Here is a 6,000-nt window from a genome sequence, read left to right on the forward strand (position 1 = left end):
AAATCATGGTAGTAGGCTCGTAGTATTGTGCACTTTGATATGTAGACCAGGGAAATGAGCTCAACATGCACGTTCTGTTGTTTTTGGTTATCTCAAAATAAAAAAACTGCACATTTTGTTGTTCTTTTGCGATGAAGGTCGCCATGCACAATTACAAACACATATACTACCGAAAACTTGTTTTGGGGCTCAGGCTCCATGGAACCATTTTCTGAAAGCCACAATTGCTAATTATTTTGATAAGGTTCAATAGGTTATACGATTTTTTCTTCATGTGTACATACATGTGTCTTCTACATGTGTGATATTTTTTATGATGAAATGATTTCATATACGAGCTACAAAAGTAATAGAAATCCCTGGTTTAGAAAGAATAGGAGGCTTCCATGGATATAATAGGCCGACTAGTCCACCCTTCCATGGTCATGTATAGAGGAATGGTCACCAATAGCTAACCATGAAAGAGAAAGCCGAAAGATTTGAAAATGAAAGAATGAAGTGCGGAACAATAACTGTCAGTGAGGGTGAGAGTGGGGATTTATGTACAAACCACTTTTTGCTAAAACATACAATCTAGAGTTCTCTATTCCTTACAACTAAGTAAGTTCATCCTACTAAACCTCTACTAGGATATTTTGTAAACATACTCATTGTAGAATCCTCTACCAATATCTAAATACAGTAACTGGAAACAAACATGTATGGACCCAATTCAACAATAAAGTAGCACAACTTTGTACGTTTTGTTTGTATTTGGACGTAGTTCAACTTAATAACATGTCAAATGATTCTTTGAAAACATAGCAAAATTTCCATAGCAAAAATTGTCCTACCGTAGCAATGTTGTATTTGAATGATAGATGTATAACAAAGATCTTGATTCTAGTATTAATTACAAATGTAGGTATGTGGTTGATGTTGTGGGATAACAACAATTAATCTCTAAAAATGATTAATCCTAAAAGGGCATCCAATGTAAAACCAAATAATAATGACTGCCAACTAAGTTATAAATAACTAAGAATGTTTAGTATAAAAATATGTCAATTATTCCAACTCAGTTGTCTATAAATAACACAGAATTCTAAACAATATTGACTCCAAATAATATAACAAAAAAATGTATCGACTTAAGCAGAGTAAGTGACGGTGTCCTACACCGGGGTGGCTCTCCTAAGAAAACTTGAAATTGGTTACTATCAGGGGCCCACAAGGCCCAGGACAACGGAGGCGCCAGATAACTTCTTAACCTCCAAGAAAAGGGCGGGATGCTGAAGATCACATTTGCCATCATGTAAACCCTAGATCTTGTTATTTTTAGAATGAAATATCAGGGAATACTCTAGAGTATCTAATCTCAATCAACTTCTCTCGGTAGGAACCTCATACAACATTCTAACCCCTCACATGAGTGATACCTCTCAAACGTATCTATAATTTCTGCTTGCTCCATGATCTTTTGAGTGACATTGTTATATGTTTTGCTACATTTTTATATATTTTTACACATATTTGGATTAACCTACTAACTCAGTGCACCCAGTGCTGTCTGCTGATGTCTTTTTTGCAAGGGCTTTTACCCATTTTTCTGGAGCCCCAAAAATCCTGAGAAAAATATATAAAAGTCTGCGCACTAGAAGCTTCATGAAGCATAAAGAGGGCCAGAGGAGTTCCAGGGGGCACCCAGGCGACCTCTGGGCCGTCTCTGTATACCGTACAACCCAATATAGGAGATGGGCTGGAAACTTGGTTGGGACAATATTTATTTCGCGTGCCTGGGCCAGTAGGTCTTCACATATTCGGCCGAGCGAGGGAGTGGTAGCCTGGGAGGGCTGACCAAAGAGCAACTGGATATATGTATGCCGCCAGGAGGAGTACACAGCTTCATCAACTCGTATCTTGGGGAGTTGAGCGAGATCAATCTTAAGCCTAATCCTGGTAGGACTAGTATTCCACCACAACAGGTTAGCCATTGGATCCCTCCAGCACCGGGGCTTGCTAAGTTTAATGCGGATGTAGCTGTCTCTAGACATGGAGTTGGGTCTGTTTGTGTCATCTCGAGGGATGAATGGGGAACTTTCCAGGGAGCTTCGGTGTCTGTTTTCAGATTCATTTCAGATCCCCGACCCTGGAAGCTTTGGCTATTCAAGAAGCTCTTGCGTTGGCAAAAGATCTTTACATTCAGGACATCCGAATTGCCTCAGATTATGAAGTAGTGGTGAAAGATATTCTGAATCGTTCTTCTTCATCATCATATGGTGCTATAGTCCAAGAGATTTTAGACATTTCAGTTTCCTTCAATTTTTGTAAGTTCATTTTTGAACGTCGGAGGTCCAATTTTGAAGCTCACAACTTAGCGAAGCATGACCTTACCCTGCAAGGTGGCCGCCATGTTTGGTTAAGCCATCCGGAAAATTTGCAATCCGTCCCTGTAAACATTGTGACGAATTAATAAAGCTTCGCTGTTTTGCCTAATAAAAAGCTGGATATATGTATGCTCCTAGTATCCTCAGGAAAAAAAAACTCCTTACTTTGAAAAGGGAAAACTGGCTATATGCTCTCGAGCTTGCCATGCACACTTACACATAACGTGTACGTTTGTATTAATATAAAAAAACATAAACGTTTACTACCTCCCAAAAGACATAATATAAACGCATGCCCAAGCAATTTCTATGCTGAAAGCTGGAGTGACTAGTTCAATTTCAAGTCAATATTTCTTTTTGGAAAATGGAAGCGCTAGTTGCTTCTGGTCACTACATATCAAAAACGCATACAATTAACCACATCAATCATTATAAAGTTTCTTACATAATGGAACTAAGTCAAATCATGGGAGTATGGCCTGCAATCCTGAATAAACCAAGCACTACCCCTCAAAAGGAACAAACTACGCATAAAATAGCCTGGCTAGAAGTAGCACACAAGTCAAACTTGGGACGTGAATTTCCTAGTTTTCCTTATCCTAGAGTATACAAGAAGAAGAGAAAATGATCAAAGGAAATGGCGGAAGGTTGTGTTCATGAGGTACTCGGCCACAATCTGGTTGGCCCGCTCCGTGGGGTGCACGGCGTCCCAGAAGACGGCTTGCATCCACGCACGTGAGCGCAGCGTCCCACTCGCTACATGTGTACCCCATCTCATACAACCCCGTGCCACAGCAACCCCTGGACGCCTTCACGAACCCGTAGCTCGACGGGTTCTGTAGAATGCCGGTGAAGAAGTCGTACACCTCGGCAACCCGGAGCTGAGCACCGGGAAGGTTGCTAGCAGCGAGCTCGTCGACCATGGCGCGAAGCTTCGTGTTGAAGGACCTCGCGACACCATTGTACTCCTCGATGCAGAGCATGACCCGGCGTCCCCGCTCGATGGGGAGGCAGCCCATGGCGCCAAGCCCCGTGAAGCCAATCTTGCGCGCGCCGAGGCCGTAGAGCTCGACCAGGAAGCTCCGGGCGAGGCCGATGAGGAAGTCGGTGTAGTCGTCGACGGTGAACTCCAGGAAACGGGCCGTCGTAAGGGCGAAGTAGTTCTCGATGAAGTCGTTGGTGCCGATGCTGATGGCGAAGACGGCGTCGGCGACCACCGCCCTCGCCTCCACCGTGCCGAGGTGCTCCGCGAGCCGGGCCTTGTAGTCTCTGAAGTAGTCCACTTGCTTCGACAATGGTATCACCGACTGCATCGGTGAAGTTGAGATCAAATCAAACGGTAAATGTTTAGTCTTTTTTTCTGTGAGAGGCGGTAAATATTTAGTTCATGACACTTGTTTGCATCAATATTGGAAAAGTTGGGCTGAGCTTGAGCTCACATACACCAACTTATCCAAGCCATTCCACACCACCGAGATTCTACATTTACATCATTACACTTGTTTAAATAAAAAAGTTTATTAGAAAATGTGCGGCTGATATTGGGCTCATGTAACAATTAAGGTTGGTTTGTGAAAATTCCTCTCTTTTGGTTTCTACCAAAAGAAATTACACCCGGACTTCAAACTTTCTAGGTCAACAAAGCTTTAGAGTTACACTGTGTGAAAAACATTGCAACGAAGGGCTACCTTGGCTGTAAATGACACCGGGACCATGCATGCATGGTACGTACTAGCACACTGTACTCGCAAGCTTACACTTGCCAGTCCACAGTACGAGAGCGAGTGTGATGTATGGCCGAGAATCATGCTGGCAATCACGACATCTATCACTTTTGCAACACATGCATACATGGGCCCTATAAAACCTACAATAAATGAACAAAACCAATAAATCCAAACAACCAACAACTACTCCCTCGGTCCAAAACTTTTGTCTTATATTTCTCCATATATCAATGCATCTAGGCACGTTTTTAAGACAAGAATTTCAAAAGAAAAAGAGTATGTATCATGACCTAGACAGTCGTATATATGACTGAAATTTCTTTTGGTGGCCGAAATCGACGGATGCCTCCTTTGGCAAAATTCAAAATTCATATTTTTTACTTTTCAAAAAAAGCTTACAAAAATATAGATATACATGAAGGTATTATGTACATGTGTGTAAATTTTCATGATAAAATAGGTTAAAATGAGGGCTGTGCAAAAAAAAAACAAATCTAGGGTTTTTCAACACATGATACATGTCACCCTCAAAGTTCAGAAATTTGTCTTTTTTGTACATGTTGCATTTCAAGTTATTTCATCCAAAAAATTTAAACACATATACATTTCATCCTTGTATACTTCCATATTTGTTTTCAGGTTTTTCGGTAACCGAAAAGTTTGAATTTTGATTTTTTTCGAAAATAAAGCTCTCCATGGAGCCCCGTCACCAAAACAGCCTACTCTATATATGATGCTTATTTGTAAATCTTAATTAATTTTCTGCATTTGGTTTTTGCATCTACAAAAATGGGACATTTCTGCGGCAGCTAGCATGCACCGGCCAGTGAAGAAAAGGAAGGGATCACTCACAAAGACGCCGGCGGTGGCGACGTCGAGGCCGGAGCCGGCGGACGCGAAGCAGACGCCGACGGCGAAGTCCCGGATGCCGTAGGCGGGGTCGAGGTATGCCGGGACGAAGGGCCGGAGCCCGAACGCCTCGGAGTAGAAGTCGGTGGCGACGCGGCCGTTGCAGAAGCGGCCCGTGGCGCGGCCGCCCGGGAAGTCCCGGCCGTAGGGCGGGAAGTTGCTCCGCACCGCCGTGGGCAACGCGTTGTTGTTCCCGGCGTCCACCGTCGAGTCGCCGAACACGATCAGCGCCGTCACCCGCGCCGTCACCGTAACCGTCGCCGGCGACGACAGCTGGAGAAGCGTGAGCAAGAGGAAGCGCGTAGCCGATGCTGCCGCCAGCCACGCCATTGTTGCCAGAGACGCAGCGAACCTCTGTGCCGCTGCTGTTGAGAGTGAGAGAAGGTGACGCTGGGGGTGGAAGAAGTCGACGGTGTAAATCGTTGGTCGGTTGACGGGACGTGAAAAGCGGCGCTGCGCACTGTGCGGGCAATAAAGCGGGAGGCGAGGTTTCATGCGACCTTGTGCGGTGCTTGGTTCGCTAGGTTGGTGCTGGTGTAGTAATTGTACAGTAGTCGGGCAGAGCTGTCAAAGATGAAGAAGATGAATGCAGGTACGTACGTACTGACTGTAGTCAAGCATAACTTGTACACTTGTACATTACTTACGAAAAAGTTTGTCCGGCTGGTTTTGTATTACAAAGCAATCAACCGATACATTCAATGATACATTCAAGCAGCATAGTCACGGTCATAAAAAAATATTAAAGAAACAAATGTCGACAACAACGACGGATCAACAAAATTGGGTCCTGAAGGAAGAAAATCAAGAGTTAGAACGACTTAACATGAATGAAGGAAAAGCAAAGTTGGCCAAAGGAGACAATTTTACCTCTGAATCTTCATCATCTTGAGGCAACTCATTAAGAGCCGGGTCATCCTCGGGCGTCTCTTCCTCATCAGAGACCTCCGGCTCAGAAACAACTTTGGTCTTTTTCTTCTTCTGCTTTGGGTCTTCAA

The 6,000-nt window shown here is 43.8% G+C and overlaps 1 pseudogene; it reads right to left on the minus strand.

Annotated features, from left to right (window-relative positions):
* Nucleotides 1-2,917: 2,917 nt before the first annotated feature.
* LOC123439123 lies at nucleotides 2,918-5,451 on the minus strand (annotated as a pseudogene).
* Nucleotides 5,452-6,000: the final 549 nt, after the last annotated feature.

The sequence above is a fragment of the Hordeum vulgare genome, chromosome 3H (genome assembly GCF_904849725.1).
Source record: "Hordeum vulgare subsp. vulgare chromosome 3H, MorexV3_pseudomolecules_assembly, whole genome shotgun sequence".
Classification (NCBI taxonomy): domain Eukaryota; kingdom Viridiplantae; phylum Streptophyta; class Magnoliopsida; order Poales; family Poaceae; genus Hordeum; species Hordeum vulgare.